The 13,717-nt window shown below is 43.1% G+C and overlaps 1 long non-coding RNA gene across 2 annotated transcripts in view; it reads right to left on the reverse strand.

The window, feature by feature from the left end:
* Positions 1-10,116: 10,116 nt before the first annotated feature.
* The window catches only part of LOC102078403 (uncharacterized), a 30,242-nt gene continuing 26,641 nt past the window's right edge, over positions 10,117-13,717 (reverse strand). The window contains exons 2-4 of one of the 2 annotated variants that reach the window (XR_269072.4): positions 11,941-12,071; positions 11,094-11,277; positions 10,972-10,987 (exon numbers count right to left, since the gene is read on the reverse strand). This is a non-coding gene — a long non-coding RNA (uncharacterized LOC102078403). Of the gene's footprint in view, positions 11,278-11,940; positions 12,072-13,717 lie in introns of both variants that reach the window. The other variant, XR_003218946.1, reaches the window with a different exon arrangement.

Here is a 13,717-nt window from a genome sequence, read left to right on the forward strand (position 1 = left end):
GAGTCTTTTACATGGGCCACGGGGGTCCGCTGCTCTGTTGAGGTGCAACTTTCCCTTCTAATCCCTTTGCTGCTGTTCGATAATCCCTTCACTGCTTGCTTTGCTGCTTTCTTTGCTGTAATCCCTCCGCTTGAATAAAAAGAGAATAGACAAGGAGGATGGGGTACACAGTGTCTCAGACAGATGGGATTGATGGCTCTGTCACTCACTGAGCCGCCTGTCAATCAGCACAGCTGGGATTTGATCCATCCAGCCACTGATGCTGCCCAGTTGCTGCCGTTTCTGAGCGCTCCAAGGAGCCAGCTCAGATAACAAAGTGAATGATTCTAATCAGTGGAAATAAGCCCGAGATATGATATGCATGCTAAAAAGCTGACGTATGAGCCGACGCAATACAGCTGATGAAAACTCGATGGGTGAAACGGCAGCAGTGGCCACACCATCATACGTGGGCTACTTTCAAATGAGGGATTTCATCAAGCGCTCCCCTGGCAGGTGTGGTCCACTGCCATCTCCATTTCTTTTCCATTACTCCCTCTTCAAAGATTGCTTGTGGGGACAATTTTACACCTGTCTGAGAACCGTCAGCCAGGGTGCACGCGGGGCAGTAAAAACATCCCACCCTACATGTTCCCAGAGAAATGTCCCATCCGGTGTGATGGTGACATCCAATTTGCCCACAAACGATGATCCCATCGTTTGCAAGGTGCAAGCCACCGAAGATTTGGGATGCAGACTGGGTTCCAGTGATGAATATGACTAGTAGGGAACCAAGAAACTATCTGCCCGGAACTCTCCTGCTCCAGCTTCAGCTGCTTCATTAGACATTAACAACACAGCAGTGCATCACAAAGCCACGGGCGACCCTCACGAGTGACGACTTAACAATGAACACATCAGTTAAGCAGGCGGATCGATGCGACGCGCTGACCACACCGACAAATTCAATTTCTGGTGAACGCCATCAAATGATGGCCAGTAGCCGGCCACGGCAGGGATCGCTTCCGATCACCTCCTCCTGAGTCACTCTGTGTCAAGCACTTGTGATGCGACAGCTTAGTGACACCCTGCGCTGATGGTGCGGGTAAAGATGTGTGTCAGTGTGTGACAGAGAGAAGAGTGGGAAATGGAGAGTTTATGCAGCATGTGTGTATGTGATGAGACATCTCATTAAGTGCTAACACCGCTCCACAGAACCCGCTTAGCCTCAGGTGTCACAGAGGGCACACAGACACACACAACTGCTCCTCGCTGCAACACATCGCTGTTTTTAAAGTGTGTGTTTGAGTGTGAGTCGGTGCATGTGCAAAAGTGTGTGAAAGTGTGACCTCTCTTTGCCACTGTGGCTTTAAAACGCTCCGGCTTGAATCAAAGCACTGCAGCAAATATAAGAGGGAAGCTGAAGAGCAGAAACAGAGGCGCGCGCGCGCACACACACACACACGCAGCCAGACGGGGAGGATTCAATGCGACAGAGAGTCAGAGAGCAGGCAGAGAAAGGGAGGAGAGCGGCTCAGACTGCGACACGGAGCCGAGACGGGATTTAAGGAATGAAAAAAGCAACGAGAGCGAAGCAGATCAAACGAGGAGAGCCAAATCGCTCCTCATTTCTTTTTATTCACGTGCGTCAGAGACACGGTGCCAATCATTAGATGTCTTTTTGCGCTGCTACATCATCCTCCACCTTGGTGTCAGAAATATTGCTGTTACCGTGGCAACTGGTGTGTTCAGGGCGTAAGACTGTGACGCTGTAAAAGAACAAACAGTCCAAGCGGGCTCTTTATCACTCCCATCTTCTCTTGCGCACATACACGTCTGTACACCTTCTGTCCGGCGTGTTACCGAGGAGATCAGGAGCAGATCACGGCAAGCTCGCTCACTCTAACATAGTCCAAACACAGACAGCTCGTCTTTATAGGTGTCTGAGCGAGTGATGCACAGTAGCTTTGACTTAGAGCTGGTGTGAGGAGGCTCGGCGTGCGAGGAGGCTCAGCTGAGCTGGCAGCCTGAGAGCTCCACCTGTGGCAAATGTCACTTCCTACAAGATCAGACTCCAGGCCAGAGGCTCCACCTGAAAACACTGCTCCACTGTTGTCACCAAGCTGGCAGCTTTTCCTCACAGAAAGGGTGTTCTGTGAAGGCAGGAGCTGATCTATAGTCAGCCTTTCGATATACTAAATCATACATTTGAGTGACTGCTGTACAACTTCATGCTTCCACTCAGTTACCCGGCTCCCTGCATGGCCTTATTTTGTGCAAGCTGTGTCATCGCAGTACATCTTACTTTGTAATTTCATGTTAATTAACTGATGTCTAGCAAGGACAGTCTGTATAAAGTAGGGATTTCCCAGCAGTTAAATATTAGAAAAAGACTCATAAAAACAGCCCTAAACATTAATATTGCCCATACAGATATTGCGAGTGTTATTAAGAGCTACTTGAAACTGTTAATCATGACCAATAATTATGTGATGCTTTGCAGGATGTGCAATGTTACACACACACACACACACACACACACACACACACACACACACACACACACACACGCACACAGTGTCAGAGTTTGCTTGTGCAGGTCTCATCTGTTTACTTTTCACTTTGCATGTTTACAACTTCCAATCACAGAGAGAGAGAGAGGCCGCCATCTGTCTGGGCTTCCTCTGCAGCTACTGGATTCATAACATGTTTGGACCAGCAGTTAACCAGCAATGCATGTTAATAAAATATGAATAGTTAGTTTAACCAACTAGTATTTGTGGTACTGATTAGTAGCAGGGGCAGCAGTGTTTAAATGTCCTGTTAACTAGTGGACACATGCCCAGGAAAAATCCTTGTTAGTTTTCTTTTTTCCCCCAAGAGTATTAACTGAGAAGAACAGCATGACCGGATTGAAATCCATAAAAGTCTTTAAATTAATATTGCACACTGTTAAACAGCAAGCAGTACTAATTATTGAGCATCCACTCGTGCTCATGTAGCCAGAGTGGCTTCTGTCAAGCTGTTGAACCATAAAGGCCTGATGGAGTGCTCTCATCTCTGCAGAGGACTTTTAAAACTCAGAGTAAGAGTTGGATCCCTAATCACCTTACTTGCTTTATTTGGCAGGACAGTATGGAGAGACCTGTTAGTTTTAAACTTCTTTCATTTCATAATTATTGGGGTCACTGTGTTTTTGAGACACCCACAGCTTTAGAAATGTTTTACACCCCTGTCCACACCCGTGCCTTTCCACAGTTCTACAGAGTCAGGGTTTCTCATCATGACGTGCAGGAGGTGATATGCACAGCTGTGTCTAAACTGCGTCTGCAGATGGATCCTCCCACAGTTTGGAGTGCTAGGGCAACAGTCTCTTTAGTAAATGAGAGGATTCGGTTTTTGATTTTGAGAAATCAGGAGCGTTTCTAAGAGCGCCTGAGTGTTGTGGGCTACAGGGTGTATGTTTGTGGAGGAAAATGTCAGGTTAAAGTTACAGCTACATCACTACACGGTGTACAAAAAGTCAAGAGGACTGAATGCTTCCCAGCAGACGACATCATTCTGTATCATCAGTAAGTGTCGAGTTCAACAGCAGCATTTTTCATCAGTAATGTGCCAGGCTTTGTTTTGGGATTTCTAGAACAAAGCAGTGTACATGCTGTTGATGGTTTTCCCATTTCTTCTGTTGCAGACATTTTTTTCATAATTAAATTCAATACCGTTTTTCTATTTAATTGAATTTTATTAGCGCCAAATCACAACAGCAGTTGCCTCAAGGTGATTTATATTGTAAGCACACACTTGGTGACAGTGGGAAGGAAAAACTCCCTTTTAACAGGAAGAAACCTTCTGCAGAACCTGACTCAGGGAAGTGGTTGGGGGTGAGGGGAGGAAGGCGGGACAAAAGACACACTGTGGATGAGAGGCAGAGATTAATAATAACTAATGATTAAGTACAGAGTGGCGTATAAACACAAACACTGAAGAAATGTGAGTGAAGAAGAAACAGCCCCAGCAGCGATTGCAGGGCAACCAAAAGGAGGATTCATAGATTTCCCAATAAGCTAAGTGTCTATCAGACAGGGCTGGATTTCATACACATGTTCATGTGTTCTTATCGTGCAGCTGTGTGACCAAATAAATCGAAAAAGTCAGCAAGAGCTAAATCTTGGATAAGCAGGAGTTGACAGCAGGTTTAACCTGATGGGAATAAGGGGAGGAATAAGGACAGTGTGTTGTGCTGCTTACTAGATGGCTTGTGTTAGTACAAATGGGCATTAAAGTGTTAAATTGGAACTATTTCTCTTTTATTTAGAAACTAAATGACAGTTTGATTCTTTATTACTCTCAGTCAGACAAATATTATTTGAATCGGCTGTAATAAGAAAGTGAAAGTCTATACATATACCAGGGGAACTATTAAACACACATACGCCTGAGCACTCAACCTCTTAACTGCTTCCAGTTCACTTTAGGTGGTACAGCTGTCTTGTTCCCCGGCATGGGGCATGTGTAATCCCTTAGTCATCGCTCTTAGAGAGCAATAAAATACCTCTTAGTCAGGTATTCAACTACAAATGTACCTCACAATCAGACTTTTTGTGTACTCCTCTGCGTGTACTTACATTTAACAATCAGCAGCTCCAGTACCATAGACAGTAAAGCAGACTAAAGGCAGGCTGTGCTGTGAGTGCTGCTCTATTTTGGAGGGGGGTGTCTCAAGCTATCACTGTGCTATTCATCCACAGCTGGGTAGAAGAAGTAACTGCTCCCTGAGAGCTGTCAGAAGTCATCCTGGGAAATCAGCAGCTTAAGTAGAAGCAGGTGAAGCATAAGTGGATGCAAATAAATAAATAAAATAGAAATCACTGTAAATTACAACACTTCAATGCAAAATAACTCCAAGAAGGCGTCATCACAGACAGATGATGTGCAGCTCTTCAGTGAAAGAGCCCTCCACGAAGACAGACGTGCGGACGGAAAAAGTGAGATTAGTTTGGTTATTATAGCTAAATTACGGCTGCCACATCTAAACGGAGCACGGACCTTGTTTTAATGACTGGAGTCGATTCCGGGAAATACACTAAACGTGATCTAAAGTTCACGTCCTGCTGGCTTTTCACATTTTGTTACTTACTCTTAAATTAAACTCCGAGTAATTTTTAGATTCCCGTCTGTAATTTAATTAATTGGGTTCACGTCCGGTCTTACAGTTTCATGGCATTTTCACCTAAATGAACAAGCTGAATCCACACACACACACACACAAAAAAAAATGCACACAACCGTCAGATTATTATGCGCTCAAGCTGCCAGACTGGCCAAGCGTGTGCAACACTTGATAACCCGTGTTACTGCAGCATGATTTAAGTACGCCAAAGAGCTTCTTGTGAAGCTTTGAAGGGTCAAGATCTGGATTTTAATCCTGTTTCGCTCTCAGCAGTGTGCTGCGAAATGCACTGTACTGACTGTTGATGTAGTGCAGCAATAATAAAGGTGACGAATTACATCACAGCACATAGACATATACACCAGCCTTATCCATCTTTCTTATCTCCCTCATCCCTACGCACACACCCACACAAACACACACTATGGCACAGAAGTTAATTTTCTCTCTGATCTCTTGGTGTCACTAGTGTTGAATACTTGTATAAATTAAGATAATACTGAGGCGATGCTCAGAAAGAAATGAGCGAGTTTAAAGTTTTTTGTAACGATAATTGAGGGGCTTTGATGTCTGACGGGAAAAAGTTTCTACTAAAAAACTGGAACACGAAATTGGAAATTAGAAAGTAGAAGTGTCTAATTTTCTCCAACGCTGGTTCTTATTAGCAACTACGACATAGTAATGCCTATGGTGGAGACACAGAAACAGACACTGAGAAGAAATGTCATTAATGAATGTGAACGCACACAAACACACATCTGCTGCAGTCTGTGGCCTGGAAATGAATAGGCTATTTTATTGTTTGTTCGTTTTTTTTAAATTGAGCATACAAACTTTGTTCAGACTCTTTAAAAGAAGTGTGCCATAAGAACACAGAGCAAATATCTGAGTCTTGGCTCAGCTGCTTGTAGAGGTTGTTCCACGAGCAGCACACTGCCTCTGCTCGGTCTCCTTCGGCCTTAAATTCAGACTTTGTGCAGAGCCGTCCTGTGTAATTCAAAGACTTAAGAGAGCACACTGGCCGGGATGGAGTTAGGTTAGTAATGTAGCGAGGGGCTAAACCATGAAATACTTGGAAAATAATCTGAAAAATCAGATCAAACACCAAAAACCAGAGTTGGGAGTACAAACTAACATCAGCAGCACACTAAACACAGAGAAAGACTGAAGCATACAAATGGGCCTCTTCAAACACCAAAACTGTGCAATCCTTAGAAAAACAGATATAATAACAAAGAAGAATAAACTAAGGCGTTTGTCAGTCAGTGTGAATGTCCCTCTTTTTCCACTTTCCCCACATCTACCTCCCAAGTTTAAACAAGTCTTCTGTTTATAGATCCTTCAGAACCGTAGTAGCGATCTAAAATGTTATGTTATATATGTTACATATCTAACTTTTGTGCTATACTTATACTAAATAAGTGATCTTACTTTAGTTATAAGGATTTCCTTCTCAAATTAAAATATTAAACTTGCACTTTCAGGACCTTTTGACCCTTCTGCTCTTCGATGCAGGTTCCTCTAGAACTGTAACATTTTCCAGCGAACACAAGCTAAGTCGATACAAATGTGAGATGCGGAATGAGTGTGTTTGTTAAATATTGTAGTGTTTTGCTGAAGACCTCGACATATAACAGCCTTCCATATAGCATACGCGATTCTTTCAGATTCCCTCTTTTGAAACGTGGAGAGCCAAAACTGATCAGATGTGAACTTCACACTGAAAAGTCAAGTTCACCTAAAATTCACTGGCGGGAGTTAACGGCAACAAATGTCGATGGCATTGGTATTTCCAGCGTGCAAACCGCCAACATGTGTGATGCGAGCTCACGTGTTCAATGAGAGCGATGGTGGTTAAAGACTAGTATTGACTGTGGTAAATTAAACACCCTCATTAAGATGGCCTCGTGACCCAGTAAACAAAGCTGTGGTGTGTGTGTCCGCACACAACACGTTTAAGTGATTGTGCTGCACGACCCGGTGAATCACAAGGTGGGGTGGCCTAAGTATCTACAGTATAGCAGTCTGCTATGCAGAGCCCAGATACTTCACACTTTACTCCCACTCTGAGATGAAAGATTTTATTGTAACAAAGTCAAATGATTAAAGCTCTATTATGTGATATTTTGGATTCTTGAGATTAATAAAATGCCTCAGTTTAATGTGAAAGAGGCTGCTTGTGCCAGCCCTCCTAAGAATTAACCTTTTACTCAACTGGAGCTCTGAGTAGCTTTTAACCACATGAAGCACCATTGTCTGGCTGCTGCACAGACCACACTGTTGAGCCCTTAATAACACTCTGCAGCCTTTTCCAGCACACACAAATCACACGATTGATGATGTTGTCCCGTCGCTCTCTTCTCTCACCACTCACCCCCAACCAATCACAGCACACGGCTGCCCCTCAATCAGCCCGCTTCTGCTGGTGGCTTCTTTCTCTAAAATAGGTGTTTTCCTTCCCACTGTCGCCAAGTGCTTGCTCATAGGATTGTTTGGGTTTCTTTCTTATTTCTTATCTTATTGCAGGGTCTTTACCTTACAGTATAAAGAGCCTTGACGTGACTGTTGCTGGGAATTGGCACATCATCAATCATACTGAACTGAATTAAAAATGTCAATAAATATACACTACACGATGATGCAGTGAACAAAACGAGCACACATACCCGTCTTTCTATTGAAAGCCTGGCGAGCAGTATCTATGCCCTTTAGCTGAGTTTGCTGAAACTTGGGTTGATGTAGACAGTCCTCGTTCACAGGACGAGTCAAACAAGGCCAAGATAATCACTATAGCTTAAAAAATCTACTTAAATATTCCAGGTTCGGACTGGGGTTAACCTTCAAAGTGCCTACATTTCTGCAGCTAAATGTGAAGACTAACCCCCAGTTTAAAAGATGTCAGTTACATAAACAATGGAGCTCTGATGGATTCAACACTATGTGCGCACATGTCCCACAATTTAGCTGCTCACTTGAACGCCTGCCGCATCTCAACACATAGAAAATGATAGCCTTTTACGAAATCTGCCCATTTTACATAACCCTTTTCAGCCATACAATTCATGAGACATGAATTCAATGCAGCATACAAAGCATGAAAGCACCTCTTTCGCTGTGTAACCTCCACCTGTGGGAGGAGTGACAGGTATTGTTTATCAGACACGATGGGCCAATCAAAGCACATATTCAGCGTGCCTCTCCCAGTTCGCGGACGACTCCTGAACCAAAGACTCGTCTCGATAACTCGTCAGATTGTGAACTGGAGGATCCGTTTGGTGAATGCACCTACTGTCAGAACAGCTGCAGGGCAAGAGGCCACAAACCTCACAGCACCGACACGTCTGCAAAAGTGTGGATTAATTCAGAAACTTTTTACACAGCGGCACATGCTTAAGTTGCTGCAGTTTAAGACTTTAGGGGAAATAAACACTCAACTACAACAACAACAGCCTGAGACAATAAAGATGGCATTTCAGGGGGTCCGAGCGTTTCAGGCTTTCACTGAGAAGACTTCTATTGTCCTTTAAAATCTGTACCCAATTTGCCGAACCATCTCAATTTTCCTCAGTATTTACAAACCTTTTACATTTAGAGGATTACATTTGAATTCAGTGTTAAATCCATTAGAAAGATGCTGGTGAATCAAGGTCTGTAACAAACAGCATCAATATTGAAGCAGCCTTGTGTTGCCGTGTTCATATTTGATTGCAAGCGTACCTCAGGGAGTCTGGCACTTACCCAAAACAAAACATGCCACGCTAATGTCTAACGAATTATTGAAGTGGTTTTTCAGTCTCATAAGCGCCAGCGTTTCTTCTTTTTCTCAAGGACTGACTTAAAGTCGTCATCAACCATGCAAATACTTCTCATATCTGCAGGTCTAAAAATGGCTTTTGTGACATTCTGCACATGTAACATACAACAAATTAATTGTGTTTGAAAAGAAGCGGTCCTTCGGCCATCTTTCTTATCACAATATTCCCAATTTACTTATCAAAAACAAAGAGACAAAAGCTTCTTTATGTTGAAACACACCACAGCACGAGGAACTGAACCCATGTTGTGTGCAGAGAGACACGAGGAGCTAACTCGGTGATGATGCTTTATTTTAAACTCGCTCCTCCTTACTAAAACTTACACCTGCGTGCATCAGTTTAATAATGCACAGCTCACAGTTTAAAAAGACGCATGCATACAAAAACACATGCATGCACACACACGTAGATATTTTAAATATTTTCTCTTTTCCAGCTGTTCCTTGGTAATTAAACAGTTAAAAAATAAGTCTCCTACTCACTGCTCAGTCCTCCACCCACACACACACACACACACACACACACACACACACACACACACACACACTCCACAGTGGTAGAAGCACCTTCCTATAGCCAGATGTCTACTGTCAAATCGCTGCTTTGCTGCTACAGAAAATTACGCAACGTTCCTGAATACCATACGGCAGGTAGCGCTGTCCTTTGTGTCAGTGCCAAAAGCTGCAGTTTTATGAAGAGCCACTTGAGGATGCCTCTAAAAGCTACTCAATATTCTCGGCTCTCCAATCTCCCGTGTTAAAATTTATAACCACACAATGGAATTAAATGTGTTTGCAGCACTGTTTACATCTTTGTTTCCCAATTTTATGATAAATGAGCAACTTAAAGTTATACATTGCCAGGGGCTGTTTTCTGTCCAGCATTCTGTTATATTAAAAGCCTCTGAATACTCAAAGGTTTAGTTTACTTAGAATCTACTGAAATATTTTAGGGTTTTTTGGCCCACAAGCCAAAATGATCATCCCAAGGTCAAAGTGCAGCTGACAGTCTGACCTTGCTGACCAAGTTAGCAGCCAAGCATTAGCATTATGATCGTGTTTGAGAGGGTGTTCACCATTTGTAATCAATTTTTTATTTACTTTGTCAAACCTGCCTTATAATAATAATAATAATAATAATAATAGGCTTAAACTGGTGCAGCTGTAAATCTCATCTTTTCAGCAGAAAACTTTAATTTGACTGCAACAATAAGTACAAATACAGAGAAGTGTGGAATTTGCTGTTTTCTCTCATCCCTTTGTGGCCCAGCAAACGTAATCTGACAGGTATTTTAAACTTATCTAACAAAACTCAGTCTTTTGAGCCCACTAATGCACTCAGCCTTTTTGCTACATTGCATTGGGAATACTTAAACGGCACAAAACACAACTAAAAACATTTCTTTCTGTGCAGATTTACTCAGGAACAGTGACTCCTTCCCTGCCTCACTCACTCACTTTTTTTTGGTTTGTATCTACAAATTTTAACATGACTTCGTGAGATCAGCTCTAGCGACGGCCCGCCTGCCAGAAGTTGCCACATGAGAGGCGTTATCCCATTGGTTTCCCGATGCCAGGGAAGATCAGTGGAGCACAGATAAGTGCTATCGATGTTGAATTACACCCAGCTGGAAAACAAAAGTAACACGAGTCTCTTGTCAACCACGGAGCGAGGAAGAGAATAGCACGGAGGATGTGAGTTAAACCTCCTCTGAAATCCGGGCTGAAACCCTGCAACAGCCATATTAGATGAATCTCAATGAAGCCAATCCGCTGATGCAGAATACATCCAGTTAGAATGAAAGCAGGCATGAAGGCCCAGTCAGCCACTGGGATATAAGTGATACTAAAGCCATTATTAAATTCTCACTCTGCGAATTTTCTTGACATGGATACTTAGATGTTTTAAGCCCACGGCCCAGATTTTGGCGACCTGAAACATCTCCCGGCTTAACGTGTCTCTCAGATCTTGGAGCTTCCAAATGGTCAGTCACATTTTTTATTTTTATTTTTTTAATCTATCTCTGAAACGTAAGAGTCAAGGTAAATGGATCAATTTTTCAGCAGACAGCTCCCATCAGTCTGTGTCATCACTGATTACAATTTATTTCAGGAAGGATAATGTCTTACCTTGACAGTCTCAAGTGCCCTGCTTTGGCATAACGTTGCTCTATGGAGCGAGTAACTGATTACAGCATAGAAACATTTATTTCCGCCTGTCGCTTTTTGAAAAGAAAGGGAGAGCACTCATCGCCACATGCTGCTATCCTTTGTATCGGGGCCTGTTTGAACAGCTTGTACCTGATGTAGCGGTCTACCGGCAGGCACATTCACCGAAAGGAGAGAACACATAAAACAAAACATCAGAATAACAAAACGGGGATGTAACAACACGCGCTTCTGCTCTGCATGAGGAGCAACCGAGTCCCTTCTTAGGTGGGAAAGCAGAGGAGAGGCATTTGTTTTCAGACGGGGTTTTTAAAAGGTCTTGAATCTGAATCTGTTTCAAATGTGCTCAAATCTATTTAGAGCAGCTGTTGAGTGACTGAAGGTGAAAATGGTGAAAACTCTGATTATTATGAAACTGATGTAACCTGATCAGCTATGTTATCTTTTTTAAAACTTAAAAGAAAAAAAAAATCAAAAAGTGATGTCTGGCTGTTCTTACAAGATGGATTTGATTTGATGGCCTTTTCATTTGTCCCAGTAAGAAATCTGATCCCAAATGCAACCAATCACCAGAAGCTCAAGTATAAAGTAGCTGTGTTAAATATCCTATATCTGCAACTCAGTCTGAAGGCTGAATCTTCAATCTGAACTCAGTGGCAGCTGGGAGTGCTGCTGTCAAAGATCCTCCTCGCTTCCTTGTTAAAAATTTATTAACAGACAGCAAGGGACACTGAAAGAATCATGAACCTTATAAACAGTGTTTACACAGGTCTAGTTTTGTTCTAAAGTGAACAAAACTTTAACTTACAAAAACCCACAACTGAATGTGGCAGCAGCGTGACTCGTGATGCTCGCTCTGTCTGAACCATCCATCCAGGAGCTGGACCTTATCCCGGCTGCAAAAGGTGGGCAGGAGTACGCCCAGGACAGGTCGCCAGTCTGTCGAGGGGCCAACACAGAAAGACAAACAACCACATAGTCTCACATCTGCAGAATATTTCGAATCGCAAATTAACATAACAAGCCTTTTTCTTTTTTTTGACTCGTCTTAAAGTGCGTTTAAAAGTTGTTATGATCTTTGTGTTTATTCGATTCTGAAGCAAAGGGCCTTAGACAAAGGTTTATGGTGCTGGACCACTATGTGCATGTGAAACAGGAAGTTGCATTTCTACCCGGGTCAGGTGTGGCTCAGGAGACAAAGTGGGTTATTTCCCACTCGGAAGATTGGTGGATCGATTCGCTAGCTAAACCCGTCTGCATGGCAAAGTATCTTTGGGCACGACACACTCCTTGCATGAATGTGATTGGTCAGATTAGTAGTAAAGAGTGCTCATTTAGAGTAGAAAAATGCCTAAGTACCAGTCCAGTCTCCCTCTTCTAATGTGTCTGGTTACTCAAAAAGTGGGGCACACACCATCCTACCGAAAGATGTTCCTTTATTTGTTGATACTGGCGGTGAACGGCACCGATACGTCACTCTGAAATCTGTTCATCCAGGTTGGGATCTGGAAACTGCAAATGCCACAGATATGACTCACTTCACACTGCCTTGTGCAGACGGATTTGCATTTGTCAAGCCTCCATTCATTTCCTTGGGGTTTCACTTTAAATCGTCCCCCAGCTGCATCGCGCACATTTAGTCCAGCCTGCACTTGTGTTTGTCTTTCTGTTCGACCTGCTGAGCCTCGAGGTGCTTCATTGTAACCTTTCGTAAATGAGATGCAGGGGGTGCGCTTTAAGGGAGGCTTAGCTCCGCTGACAGCCTGCTTGTTACAGTTGTCAGCCAGCTGAGGTAGTTTGACACCTGTAATCTCGGTTGCTACGGTTCTGGGCCAGTTTCTGTCGGCAGGGCTCATACTGCCCAGCCAAGCAAAAAAGGGAAAAAGTGACAACTGACTTGACCACTGAATTGTGTAAAAGTGGTATCATCAACTTAATACACACCTTGAAGGAGTTTCACCTCCTCGAGAAAAAGCTCGTCTGTCTGTCAGCGCACGACAACCACTCGCTATTAGTCGTTCTGTTTGACTTTGCAAGTTTGCGTTGACACACTCGTCTGCAGACATCCAATTAAAAAAAACTCACATCTACTTTTAATATATTTCATGCAAAGCGCAGAAAGTAACACAAAAAAAATTGACAGGCCCAAATTTCAGCAAACTAAAGTGATTTTTCTTCGGGTGTCCTTTTGACAAATAATGTTATTACATACTGCATTCAAAACGTCTCATTGCCAAACCCAGAGTTTCATATTTGGAAACAGATATCTCTATCTTTGCGCCGAGGACAGAAACAAGTCTCTGAGCCCTCTCGTGTGTTTTGGCTGGTGCGTGGGTGCTGTTGCGGCGTGTTGTTTAGCAGCAGATTGTGCCTTTAGTTTAGAATCAACAGTGCATGCAGTGGGTATTATTTGTTAAGGCCTTAGCCAAGCACTGAAGTGCACTTAATGCTATTAAGTTGAACCCAGCAGTGCGTGTCCTGCAGTATGTTGTGTGTCTAACATACTGGAGGAGGAGATGACCATTTGATGTGGTCAGGCAATTAAACAGCAAGTTAATATTTATGCTCCTCCTCTGAGCGCGCAA

Source organism: Oreochromis niloticus, linkage group LG3, assembly GCF_001858045.2.
Source record: "Oreochromis niloticus isolate F11D_XX linkage group LG3, O_niloticus_UMD_NMBU, whole genome shotgun sequence".
Lineage (NCBI taxonomy): Eukaryota > Metazoa > Chordata > Actinopteri > Cichliformes > Cichlidae > Oreochromis > Oreochromis niloticus.